Below are 13,948 nucleotides of genomic sequence, written 5' to 3' on the forward strand. Positions count from 1 at the left end.
TAGACAAAAACACAGTTTCCTTAAAACTATCCAGCTCTTTGGCTAGCTCCCAGACAGCCAAGTCAAATATGATGGGGATTACTGAAAATCTTCATTCATCATATGTAAAAAAGTTCTACCAATCCCAAAGGATCGGACACATTACCAAACAGGTCAATGAATAGTTCAGATCTTACCCAAATACACGCTTAAAGCCAATGCTTATTAACTAAATTAATACTTATTTAAAAAAAGGAAAGAGTAATAGTTAAAAGATCATTATACATACACAGATGAAACTAAAGCTCTTAGTTCAGTTTCAAAGTAGAGATGATAACTGAGGTCATGTCTATATTGATGGCGGCAAATTTGCCGCCGCCAGATCGATCTTTCTGGATCGATTGAGCGGTCAGTGTAGACCCGCTCAATCGATCAGGAAATCGACGCTGGTAAACCACCCCCTCAAGTAGCGTTCCCATCGGCACAACACAGTGTTGACAGCGCGCAGAAGGGAAGCAGAGCAGTCGACGTGAGTTACGCAAGCAACTCTGCGTAGTTTGCGTAACTCCCGTCGACTGCTGCCGAATCTCCAGGTAAGTGTAGACCAGGGCTTAGTTGTAAAGTTCTTCAATTGCAAAATCTCTGAAATTACCCAAACAGCATGGGGGTCATCAATCCTTATTTAGATCTTCTTTGTTAGAAATCCAATCCAGAGAAATGAAGACTAAATAGTCCATATGCAGAGTTCATTCAAATTCTCTCATGAGAATCAGCAAGGTGATTCCAGGCTGGTGCTGGGATCCCAATCTTGTGATCCAAGCTTTTACTGACAAGCTTGGACAGATTTGAGATAAAAAGAATCAATCTATTAGAGCAGCGGTTCTCTACCTTTTTTTCCCGAGTACCACTCAGGTCAGGTACAGTCAGGTCAAGTACCACTTGACCTGACTGTACCTGACCCGAGTACCACTCGGGAAAAAAAGGGGGGGGGACTTTCAGCGGCAGCGAGGTTACATGGGTGGAACAATGCCCTCCGCTGAAACCCTGCCGTCGTTTGCCCCTTTTCGGTGGCAGGGTTTCGCGGGGGTAGGTAGGTGGGGGGGACTTGCGGCGGCGGCAGCGGGGTTTCGCGGCGGCAGGGGGGGAACTTTCGGTGGTGGCGGGGTTTTGTGGCGGCGGGGGGGGGGAGGGGACTTGTGGCGGCGGATTTGGCGGCGCGGTATGGCTCACATACCACCCAGCCTTCTTCGAAGTACCACCAGTTGAGAACCACTGTACTAGAGTCTTTTATAGATCCATGCAGGCTGACCGATATCTTCTTGACAGCAAGAACAATTAATAGGTGATTACTTGTGGTTCTGAAATGTCATCTTCTATGTTCTGTGCACAATGGTAACTAGTTACATTAGCACAAGGTAATTGGCCGTTTACAACCCTTTTTATAATGTTCTTTCTCCCCTCTCGGGGCTTTGCCTCCACAGGGTCAGGTGACACAATGTCCTTATATGGATACATCCATGTCCTGAGTCAGTGAGCATTACCTCTTCATGATTCCAAACTGCCTGAGGGAAGAGAGGTGACTCACTCGAGAGTCCAATCGATCCTTCCTTGACACCCAGGCCAGTCCTTTGTTCCTGGAATGCTGACCTGGGTTTGTCCCATACATGCCTTGATGAGGTGCGAATTGCCCCTCTGCTCTTGGAGAGTTTTGCTGGGATATGTTTCAAGCCATGAGGACACATTTTTGGGAATATTACATAGTGAAGCCTCATGACTTTACACATGACATTACATGTTACTATAATAATGATCAGTCATGAGCATTCCAAAGAAATTTATGTGACATACTTTGCCTTAGACAATACACAATTATACTGTAAGGGTGAATATGAGGTGCAGGAAAATCTCTCTCTCATCCCTATAGATGCTGTCCCACAGCACCTGGGAATGGATAACCTCTGACAAATGGGTGCTGGAGATTATTTGAGATGGATACTCCATCCGTTTCACCTCCCTCCCCCCAAACACCCTTCTCTGTCCCTCTACAGGGACGCTTCTCCTGAAAAGCCTGTTACAACAAGAGATTGACCAACTCCTCAATGTAGGAGCCATAGAACCAGTGCTATATCTAAGGAGGGAAAGGCTTTTACTTTTGCTACTTCCTGATACTCAAGAAAAAGGGAGGTTGACGACCTGATGTACACCTCAGAGCGCTCAACGAATTTGTCATTTCAGAAGTTCAAAATGGTTCCTTTGGCGATGATTATTCCAGCATTAGAAAAGGGAGTCCAGTTCTCGGTCCTTGGCCTCCAAGAGGCTTACTTCCACATTTCAATCATACGCATCACAGATGATACCTCAGATTCGCACTAAGCCAAGACCACTAACAGTAAAGAGTACTATCAGCACAGAATACTCCCTTTTAGCCGCTCATCAATCCCCAGAGTATTCTCCACGGTCTTCTCTGTAGTAGTGGCCCACCTAGGCGCCCAGGGCATTATGAACTACCCTTACTTGGACAATCGTCTCCTCATGGCACGTTCCTTTGTTGAAGCCCAGCGAGTTACCCAGGCCACTCTGGATCAATTCAAGAATCTGGGCCTACAAATCAATGCACAAAAATCAACATTAACTCCAGTACAGAGACTGGAATTCATAGGAGCCAACCTTGACTCTGTCCGAGCGAGAGTGCTCCTCCTGCAACACAGATTCATTTGTCTCTCGACGCTTATAGAGACAGTGCAGTCAAGCTCTCAAATATCGGCTAGACACTGCTTTCAGCTTCTGGGGCACATGGCTGTGGGAATATAGGTGATAACTCATGCCAGACTTTGCATGAAATACCTCCAATCATGATTCAATTTGGTTTACAGACTGAACAAAGACAGCCTGGACACACTGCTATCAATGCCCACCAAGATCAAACAATCCTTGAATTGGTGGAAAGACCCAGCAACTGCCTGTACAGGAATCCTGTTTGCTCAGCCTCCCCCATCACTACTCTTCACCACTGATGCATCCCTCATAGGATGGGGCACACATCTCAATTATCTCACAGTACAGGACAAATGGTCTCCAACTGAAATGTGCCTCACATCAAACTACTCAAATTCAGAGCAGTCAGGAACACATGTGCTCACTTCCTTCCACTGATCAGAGACACACACACAAAAGTCATGACAGACAATATGGTGTGCATGTATTATATAAACTGTCAAGGACGTACCAGATTGTCCTCCATTATAAAAGCACTAATGGAAGCACTAATGCTATGGAACTGGTGCATTTCCCAAAATGTTATAATATCGGTGGCCTACCTACGGGAAATACATAACATGACAACGGACAGTTTCAGGCACAAATTCCCACATGACCATGAATTGGGAGATAGACTCAGTGATACTCCACGACATATTCTGACAGTGGGTGACACCAATAATAGACTTTTTCGCTACTTACCAGAACTAGAAATGTCCACGATACTGCTCCAGAGCAGGCATCCAGCCAGCACTCCATTGGGGACAGTCTCTTCCTTTCATGGGACAAGGGCATTCTTTATGCCTTTCCCCCATTCCCTCTCTTGCTGAAACTCCTGTTGAAAATAAAAAGAGAAAAAGCAAACATCATACTGATTCCTCCCACCTGGCCCAGACAAGAGTGGTACCCCCGGCACAACTGGCCCTGTGTCCACCACTGACTCTTCCAACCACTCCTTACCTCCTCTCCAGAACAAGAGATGCACCTTCCATGCCAGCCTGCGGATATTACAGCTCTAAGTATGACTTCTTCATGGTGCTAGCACATAGAAACAGCATACTCTGAAGAGGTATAGGAAGTGTTATTACACAGCACTCGTACTGGCGCTGACTCCGTGGGTGCTTCAGAGCACCCATGGGGAAAAAATAGAGGGTGCTCAGCATCCACTAGGGAGGACTTCTATGAATCAGCTGTTTGGGGCACCACCACATGCTGCCGAACAGCTGATTCTCACAGTATTTCACTGCCAAACAGCTGTTTCGCGCAGCACCATGTGAATTAGCTGTTCAGTGGCGCAAAACGGTGCTGTGAATCACCTGATCAGTGACCAACTCTCACTGTGGCCCTGCCCCCATGCTTTACCTCTTCCCACCCCCGCCCTGACTCTCCCTTGAAGGTCCGCTTCCGCCTGCCGGCACCCACCAGCAAAACTCAGAGTTGGCGCCTATTTGAGTCACCCTGGATACAGCCACTCTACCTGTGGTCCTAAACTATCTGCTGAATTTCAAGAAATTGAGACTCTCCAAGTGTAAAAGTACACTTAGCAGCAATAGTGACCTTCCAGCCCCAGGTAGAAGGGTACTCAATTTTTTCCCACATGACTACGAAGAGGTTTCTCAAAGGCATAGCAAATCTCTTTCTCCAACCCCGGCTTCCTACCCCACAATGGGCTCTCAATCTAGTATTAAAAGCACAGACTAGACTGCCCTTTGAACCAATGGCCACTTGTTCTTTAACTCACCTTCCCATGATGACGGTGTTCCTGGTTGCCATTACCTTGGCAAAAGGATAGGGGAGATAGCAGCTCTAATGGTACATCCTATTATGGTACACCTCCCTTTACTGTGAGGAGGTGTGCCATAAGAGCCCCTATCGCCCCTGTCTTCCTCGCTGATGTGATGACGACCAGAAACGCTGTCTTCATTGACAGGTATGTAAGTGAACAAGTGGCCATAGGTCTGATGGGTCGTCTAGTCAGACCCTTTAATACTAAATTCAGGTCCATGGTGGGGTAGGATGTCTGGGTTGGGGAAAGAGGTTCGCTGTGTTCTTGAGGAACTTCTTTGTAGTTGGGTGAGAGAAAATTGAGTACTCCTCTGTTTGTTGATGAAAAGTTGCTATGGCCACCAAGTGTATCTTGAATGAGCTAAGACTGACTTCTTGAGAGTCAGTGGGTAGTCTAAGACTACTGGGAGAGTAGCAGATGTCAGGGTAATTTGTCTGGAATGACACCAAACATGAAACCTGATCCATTTTTGTAGGTAAGTACTACAGGTAGCCAGTTTCGTACTGTGTGGTAACACTTCCTGTACCTTCTCAGAGCAGGATCTCTCTATATATTGGAACCAATGTTTTTCTCACCCAACTACAGAGATTCCTTGAGGGCACAGCGAACCTCTTTCCTTAACCTTGAGCCAAAGTATCCCTAGGCTGGGATGGAGAGCGTGTCCTTCATTCTGCGAGAGGAGGCAAGGAGTGGGTTGGAGATAAATTGGCAGATACATCGCCATCTGTGACAGGTGAGTACCATGTCTGTCTCGGCCAGGTGGGAGCAATAAGTATGTCGTTTGTTCTTTCTTTTTATTTTTAGCAGGACTTTTAGCAATAGAGGAAATGCAGTAAAGGCATATAGGAGAGTGTCCTCTAAGAAGTGCTGTTCAAGGCCTGCTCTGGAGCAGTAGCATGGGCATTTCTTGTTCAGGTAAGTGGCAAAAAAGTCTATAGTCGGTGTCTCCCATGGTTTGAATATGTCATGGAGTATTACTGAGTTCATCTACCATTCGTGGTTGTGTAGCGGCTGAGACTATCCGCTGTCATGTTCTGAACTACTGGTAGGTAGGCCACTGATATAGTCACATTGTGGGAAATGTACCAGTTCCATAGCTTTAGTGCTGCTGCACAAAGGAAGGGAGATCTAGCACCCCATGACAATTTATGTAGTACATGTGTGCTATGTTGTCTGTCATGCCCTTTGTGTATATACCTTTGATCAGCGGAAGGACGTGAGCGCACACATTCCTGACCACACTGAGTTTGAGGAGGCTGATATGAAGATATACTTCTGTGGGTGACCACTTGTCTTGTGTCATGAGGTTGTGGTGATGTGCTCTCCAGCCTATGGGAGGCAAGCATTTTGGAAGACAGGATTAGAATTTCAAATGACCTTGACAAATTAGAGATTTAACAAGATGAAATTCAGTAGAGACAAGAACTTAACTTCAGAAGGAAAAATCAAATACACAACTACAAAATGGGGACTAAGTGGCTCAGTGGTAGTACTCTGAAAAAGACCTGAGGGTTTTAGTGGATCACAAATTGACTATGACTCAACAATGTGATGCATTTGTGAAAAAGGCTAATATTATTCTGGAGTGAGTGTCATATGTAAGCCACGGGAGGTAACTGTCCTGCTCTACTTGGCAGTAGTGAGGCCTCAGCTGGAGTACTTTGTCAAGTTCTGGGCATCCCACTTTAGGAAAGGTGTGGATAAACTGGAGAGAGTCCAGAGGTGAGCAACAAAAATTGAAAAAGTTTTAGAAAACCTGACCTCAGAGGTCAGGTTAAAAAACTGGGCATTTTTAGTTTGAGAAAAGAAGAGTGGGGGAGGGAAGGGGCTTATAATAGTCTTCAAATATGCTAAGCCCTGTTATACAAAGGAGGGTGATCAATTGTTCATTATATCCCCTGAAGGGAGGACAAGAAACAATGGGCTTCATCTGCCTCAAGAGAGATTTAGGTTAGATATTAGAAAAATCTTTCTAACTAAAAGGGTAGTTAAACTCTGGAATAGACTTCCCAGGGAGATTTTGGGGTCCCCATCATTGGAGGTTTTTAGGAACAGGTTGGACAAATACCTGTGAAGGATGATCTAAGTAAGTTGGTCTTGCCTCAGCCAAGGGGCTGGACTTGATAACCTCTCCTGGTCTCTTCTAGCACTACATTTCTATGATTATCCTGGTTCAAACAAGGTAAGATACCATGGTACAAAGCATACCACACTATGGCTACATTAGCAGCTTGCACTGATGTAGGTATACTGGGTGGTAAAAATCCAGGTACTGAGAAGACCTAAGACTAACAGGGAACACATCCTTTGCCTCAGTGTGAGAGAGCAGGGCAGTTGGAGATGGCTAAAGTGTCTGTGGATAAGCATCAATATCTATCCTACTGGCTGCTTCTCTAAATTGCTTTGGGATGGACTTGTGAAAATAGCTCCAAGAAAACTCACGAGGTGAAAAAGCTGACTAATCTGAGTTACTGTAGGGATAATTTTTCTTCACATTTGAACTATGTATTTTGCTTCTCTTATTTGTTCTCATGGTACAATTTGGAAAGTTCTAACTGAAGCAACAGACAAGGAAGCTGAAATAATCACATCTGAAGTGTGTGAACTCAGTGAGAAAACGTATGCTCAACATCAGCTTGTGAACTGTGCATAGGCTTCAGCAAAAGAGCAGGTGCTATTATAGGACATTAACTAATGCAAAGAATTGACTGGCAATTCTTGTGTTGCACTGCTGAGTATGTTCACTCCATTCAACCACGGATCAGAAAAGGCAGAAACAATTTTCTTTTTAAATTGAAACTTTAGAGGCTGCAGAAAGTTTCTCGATCTCCATATTGTGATAAACGCCAGGTTCACAGTCCCAGGGCTTACACTGATTTAAATCAGTCTGCACCATACCCTGCATCATGCAGCAATTTGTAATGATGTCAGAATGGTAAGGGGTGGGGAAACTTGTAAAAGAAGGTTGGCAAGAGGAGAATGAGCAAGGTTATAATAGTCTCCCTAGCCCCTGTTATGTGTGAAATTAGGCCAGGCAATAAGCCTCCTTTTTGCTGTGGGTTCTGATTTCCTTTAATTTTCTGTTTCTAAGCGATATCTGCATGATCTCATTTGGTTGCTGTGATGCAACTGCCTCTTCAGACTTGACTTGAGGTTTTATGGAACTGAGTAAGAGAAAAGGACGAATGAGTACGTGAAGTCATGCAGGAGAGCAAGGATGGGGGAAGGGGTTCCAGGTAGGTAGTATTTGAAGGGATGACTGTGGAACAGATGATTTGAAGTCACCAGCAGAGCCAGTTGGGGGTGTGAGGGGAGGCAGCAGGGATCAATAGAGTGAGGGCGGTGCTGCAAAAACAGCAATGGGGGTGTGTGTCTGTGGTGTAGAGAGGCACTCTGAAAGGATGCTGTTTAGTGATGATTGGTCCATTGAGCCAGAGGTGATTTGAAGGTGGCAGGGGTCCTCTATGACCCCACTACTGATTCTCAGCATCAGCTGCTGCTGCTTAGTCATACTACCATTGACTTCAGTGGGTGTTTGCCCAAGAAAGGACTGAATAAGGATTTGCTCCTAAGCGCAAGAATGTGGCTTTCACTCATTGTCATAGTAACATTGATAGATGAATCTGTCCATTTACCTTCATAAATACTTATTTAAGTATAGTTCGGCCACTACCCTCAAGACTTCATCAATGTCCATTGCCACTGTGCATGACTCTCACCACAATTATTTTAGGCCTTGAGGGGTTGGAATGCAAATTTATTTAATGTAATTTATAACAAAAGCATAACATACAAATTAAAGCATTTTCTGTCTCTTTCAATTTACTTAGTCTAGAAATCTAAATCTACATTAAAAAATCAGAGGGATTCAGAAAGAAATAGGGAACAAAAAAGGTTCCAGGAAAATGAAATCCCTAATCATTTAATTGATTTACTCTTTTTCTTCTCAAAATTAGCAGCAACCTTCTAGGCATGTCTATTACCGGGAGCATTGACATTAATACAAAAGGAAATCCAGGATTTAGTAATGAGAAACACTGCTTTGAAATTCCATAATTGCACAGCAGTTCCCTCCCAACAGGAAATCATAGGGGCCAACAGGAGCAGAGTAGAAGTGGATGGACCAGATCCAAGGTGCTGCACCTACACACATCTGAGCCTCTCTGCTACAACTCACTCATGGAGCTCACTAGAACATAACCTACAATCTTCTCTCAGGACATTTACCTTGAATCTCCACTGTCCAGCTCTTCCTCTACTTGGGGGAATTTGATTGGAGGTAAAATTTTCCACAGTGTTTTAAGTCACAGTTTGAAAAGTGACTTAGTGATACAAAGGATCCTAGTCCCATTGATTTTCATTGAGACTCAGGGTAAATTGTTCAAAAGTCACACAGGCATTTGTGAACCTAACTCTCACTGAAGATTAACAAGACTTGGATTCCTAAGTTACTTAAGCATCTTTGAGCTTGTTACCTTGCTTCTCATCTGCCACCCCCCGCTGCCAAATGCCTTGAGTATTGGGGGCACAGATGCTCCTCTTCATTCATTCTGGCAAATCTTCTTCGGGCTTTAGTTTCTCTGGTGTCAAACGCTGCTAATGCCCAGTTTTTAAACACTCATAGACAGAACTAATAAAAAAACAGGTCACGTTGGCTGATGTGAAGATGAGGAACCTGCCCATTGCTGGAACTTTAACCAAAGTCAGCAATTTTACCATGAGTTACAGAAGTGTCAGTAGCATTGGCACTTATATAATCTTTAAAACATTTGAGGATGAGTCCATTATATTATGTATCATCCCTGCAAAATGTAGAGTGTGGGGGTGTGGATGAAGGCACTAATGTATAGAGATCCATATTTTGCCCAGCCAGAGAGGCCAGGTTGCAATTTACCAACAAGGCAAAGGCTGCTCCTGCTGTAACAAGTATAGAAAAGAACAGATGGCAGCATGAATTTGGAGGTAGAGCCTACAGCGATGACTGGTCACAGCATGCAATGCTCTCTCTTGATCAAGATGGAGCCCTGTATGTGCAGACTTACGTTTTCTCTGCCGTGCACATCTTTTTTTAAAAAAAAAAGGTGCTTGGGGGGCTGTATTATAGAACTCCAATATGCCATACAAATTACACTTTGGGTTTTACTGCTCTAGAGTCAGAAACTAGCTCAATAAATCTTGGATGGTTTGTTTAAGTTTTTAGATGCCACCTTTGGAAAGCTCAGATCTGGACATCTGCATGTTTCATCCAATGTCAGTGCCTTTTATGGAAAATCACAAAGGCTAAGTAGAGCACAATATTTTGTGAAAGACAAGTCACCACCACATTTCAAGCACTGATGTATTTCTTCTGTGACAATTTGTCTGTCTGGATATAAGATATTTGGTTGGAAAGAGAAATCATAAATTATGAACATTTAGCTGAAAAAGCTTCACTGATTTATGTTTGTTCCTGGTGCTAAAATAAGGAAAACTGTCTCATTTCTGTTGAAAAAATATTTTTAATTTATGGTTTCTGTTTCCAGAACAGCTAATATCCCAGGGAGATTTTCATTCCAGTCATAAGTTGCTGTGCCAGTGAGTGGCTGTTGGAGAATAAACCTCCCAACAGCCTTTAAAAATACACGAACAAAAAGAAAAAAAAAACAAATGAAAATCCTAAGTAACTAATGAGAACAAGTTCCATATGCAAGAAAATGGATATAGGGAAAAAACCAACTAACAAAAGTGGGGGAAAAAACCCCACCAAAATAATAGCAAATATTGACCCAATAAAAGGGAATACTGATTTAGGAAGCATAAAATCAATCTATGGAATTCACTCTTGCAGGGAATCAAAGTAGCATATTGTGGCTGGATTTAAATTTTCACTGAAGAGCTTTAAGACCACAAATAATATTTATAGAGACAGGATAAATTAATAAGGTTAATCAATTCTCTTACTTCAGGACATAAAAAGATCACTTATGAAATCAGATTTTTTTCCCCCACACATACCTCTTACCTACTGCATTGAGAAATTGAAAAAAAATGCATTTTTTTTCCCCTTTCTGTTAATTTCAGATATTGAGGACAGCCAGAAGCTGAATATATATGAGCTGATAGACTGCACTGTGGTCAGCAGGGCCAGAAGCCTCCTACCTGTACTAATAGTGCTGCATTTACAATGGCCCTCAGTCATGAGCTGCTTCCATTGCAACCGACTTCTTTTGGAGACAAATCATTTGGTATTAGCTGATCTCTGAGCGGGGCAATGTTTTCTTCATGATTATCTGTGCATACTGTCACCATTGAGAGAATACCAAAGGAACCAGCAGGTATACAATGACATTCCATACTATCTTGCAGAGCTGGGCATAAGCGGGTCTGGATATCAGTTCCATAAGAAAATCAAACAAACATATGAAGTTGGCCTATAGATCACCCAAAAGTAAGATCCAAGGTTGTCCTGAAAAAAGGCCTATTTATGATGAAATGGAGAGGTTTATGCTTCCACGTGGCTCAAGGTACTGCTCTACATAACTGGAATGCCTGGTACTGTGAGGGTGAGGGCTGAGAAGCTGCTATCAGCTGGAAGGACTGAGGTGGTGCTGGAATGCAGGACCTGCTTCCCCCATTGAAAGGGATGCTTGTAGCAGCATTCTTCAGGCAGCCCAGCTGACCAGTATACTCTCCTTTTTCCCCCACTCTCAGCTAGTTTAGGTTAACACAGAAACTGGGCTGCTGTGTATGAATAAAGTCTATTTTGTGGAAATGGAATTAAGTAACAGTACCATGGAATGTAGGAGTGCCACTGGGTCACAGAAAACCCCTGCTCCTGAAAATTGAGATGGATTGAAACCTATATCTTACTGGAGCAATGGTTCTGCAAAACTACTGAAATTAATTTGTTTTGTACTTGAAAAAAGCACATGCTCTCCTTTGTGCCCACCTAAATTCTATGACAGCTGCAGCTCATTTTTGAATGCTTTAATTTCTTTCTATATGTCTTCATTCTACATATATGTGCCATTTTATTTGTCTGAACTGTATACAGGATACTAATTCTCTTTAGCCTCTTTTCCTCCCACTCCTGTTCTATATTGGTTCCTACTGAGTCTAAAAATGTCAACTGAAGACATTAAAATTATGTTTGTTTGCACTACAGGAATAATACTGACTACTGAAAGGTAGGTGTGTTATGAAAAGAAGTGTGGTGTTTGCAGACTAGCATGCTGCAGAGGAGCTCAGAAATGTTACATAGTGTGGACTACCTCACCAGCCCCTGGTGAGTGTACAGACCACTTCTTCCCCCCCAATCAAGTAACAGCTGTGTAACAATGATAGCAATATTACTTTCCCATGTAAGCAATTAGGAAGGATTCAAAATATTTTAAACTTTTTAATGTAATTTAGCCCATAAGGAGGACGAGAAACCTAACTATGCATTGGCCCACTTGCTGCCAACCAAAGGGCTCAGACCAGCTTACTATAATTAAACAATTTCACATAAGAGAGTGGGAATTTAAGATAAAAAGCTAATGCTGCTTAATACATAGCTTGTTTATGGTAATGTACTAATAGTTGTACAGAGGTACAAATAGGTTCTGGTAAAATTGCTTTTTATCTGTAGATCTCAATGCTCTGTTTATACTAGTATTTGGTTTTTAACTGCTCAGAGCAAGTTTTTTTTGGCAGGGTAGAAAACATGCCTGAGCATTATCTGCACCAGTGCTCACACAGCTGAAAAATAGGAGCTACTGTACATCCAGCCACAATCAGCATTTTTATGCTTCACACAGCTGTTAGTTGCATGCATCTAAACCTAATGTTCTGAAACAGATTTTGACCTGTTAAATTATATTGCAAATATCCATTGTTCCAATTTCAACTGTCCTGGATTTCCTAGGCAGCTGGCTGTATTTCCAACCCGTATTTTTCTTAAGTTGGCAGCAGGAGCGTAGGTGCAGAAAGGGCTGCACTGCACAGTGGCGTACTCTCTACACGGAGTGGAATGCAAAAGTGAACCAGTGAGCTGGACAGAGGCATCATCAAAAAGCTGAAGTCAAACACATGCTTGAAAAATCACGTATTTGCAAATATGAGGTGCAGTATGTTTGTTCCATGCAAAAATGAGCTTAAAAATGAAATTATTGCTATTATTTTTATGATGCATAAGCTCTTGTAGGCCACTCAGCCATTTCTGCCATTCTTATTGCTCCTGTAGACTATGACATTGAGAAAGGTTGGTATTATGTTTGTGGCAGTAGGACATGAAGTCTCAGGAAATGCCAGTGACATATTGATAGGTAAAGGTAAGATGCTTGGTGCAAACTTTTTCCTTTTTTGCAAGGTGGCTGCAGCGATTCAAAGAGCAGCATAAGAAAGCATTCTCTGCACAGTGGTGAACAACCGGCCGATTGGCCTAAAAGTAGAACTGCAAATTATGGGGGAGATTTTCAAAGACACAAATAGGAGTTGGATGCCTCAGCCTGCTCTAGGGGCATAAACCACACTCCATTCTCACTCCCCCTTTGATAAGAAAAGGGTAAGGACATTGGATCCTGAGATGAAACTAAACCTCAGGTGAGGAAATGGACTGAAAGGCTTTCCTGCTGACAGATGATACGGGGTGGACTACCTGCTAGACCACATGACCCTTCGAGAGCTCTGTTACAAGCAGGACTCCTTTAAACTAGGACTCATTTAATTTTGACGCATGTAAAAAGAATTTGCCTTGTGTAATAAGAAAAGGTATTGTAAGTAAATACCAATCTTTAGAGAAACTTACACAATTAAGTGGAATGCTACTAAAACACTATGAGATGTTAGGTAACATCAAGGCAGGAGAATTTTACCAAATTGTTACCTTAGGGAAAGCTTTGTAATTAAAGGTAGTGTTAAGCAAAACAAGCAGCTGAGCCTTGGAATCGTATTTACATTGTGCAACAAATAGACAGGCTTACTTAATTTGATACTTTGAAGTCCACTTAGTATTTATGTGCAAATCAGGATGGGCCATGGATTAACATAACATGGTTCTCTTTTTAAGAGACGTTGTTTCAACCAAAAAGTTCTGTGCAGACTTGTAATACACAAGTATTTTACATTTGTGCTGAATGCCAGCACAAGGACGTGACATCAAGTTAGTAGCATTTTTCATTATATTTTAAAACAGAAAAAGTTGAATAAGTCTGATATTTATAAACAGGAAAAAATAAGAGGATAGGACTGTTTCTTGTCTCATTTATAATATTGTTAATACAGCAGGTCCTCTATCCACTGTAATATTACATATCTTATCTAACTATCATCTAAGGTAATACCAGTCTGATTTGATTTGTACCTCAAAGACTATTGATAATTAAGAACTGAGAGCCATGCATGTTGTGTTAGAAGCAAGACTTTTAATCCACCCATTCCTGATTTTATGATGTATGTAAATATAAA

The sequence above is a fragment of the Emydura macquarii genome, unplaced genomic scaffold, assembly GCF_026122565.2.
Source record: "Emydura macquarii macquarii isolate MOO-44397 ecotype Brisbane River unplaced genomic scaffold, CSIRO-AGI_Emac_v2 contig_2457, whole genome shotgun sequence".
Taxonomy (NCBI): Eukaryota; Metazoa; Chordata; order Testudines; family Chelidae; genus Emydura; species Emydura macquarii.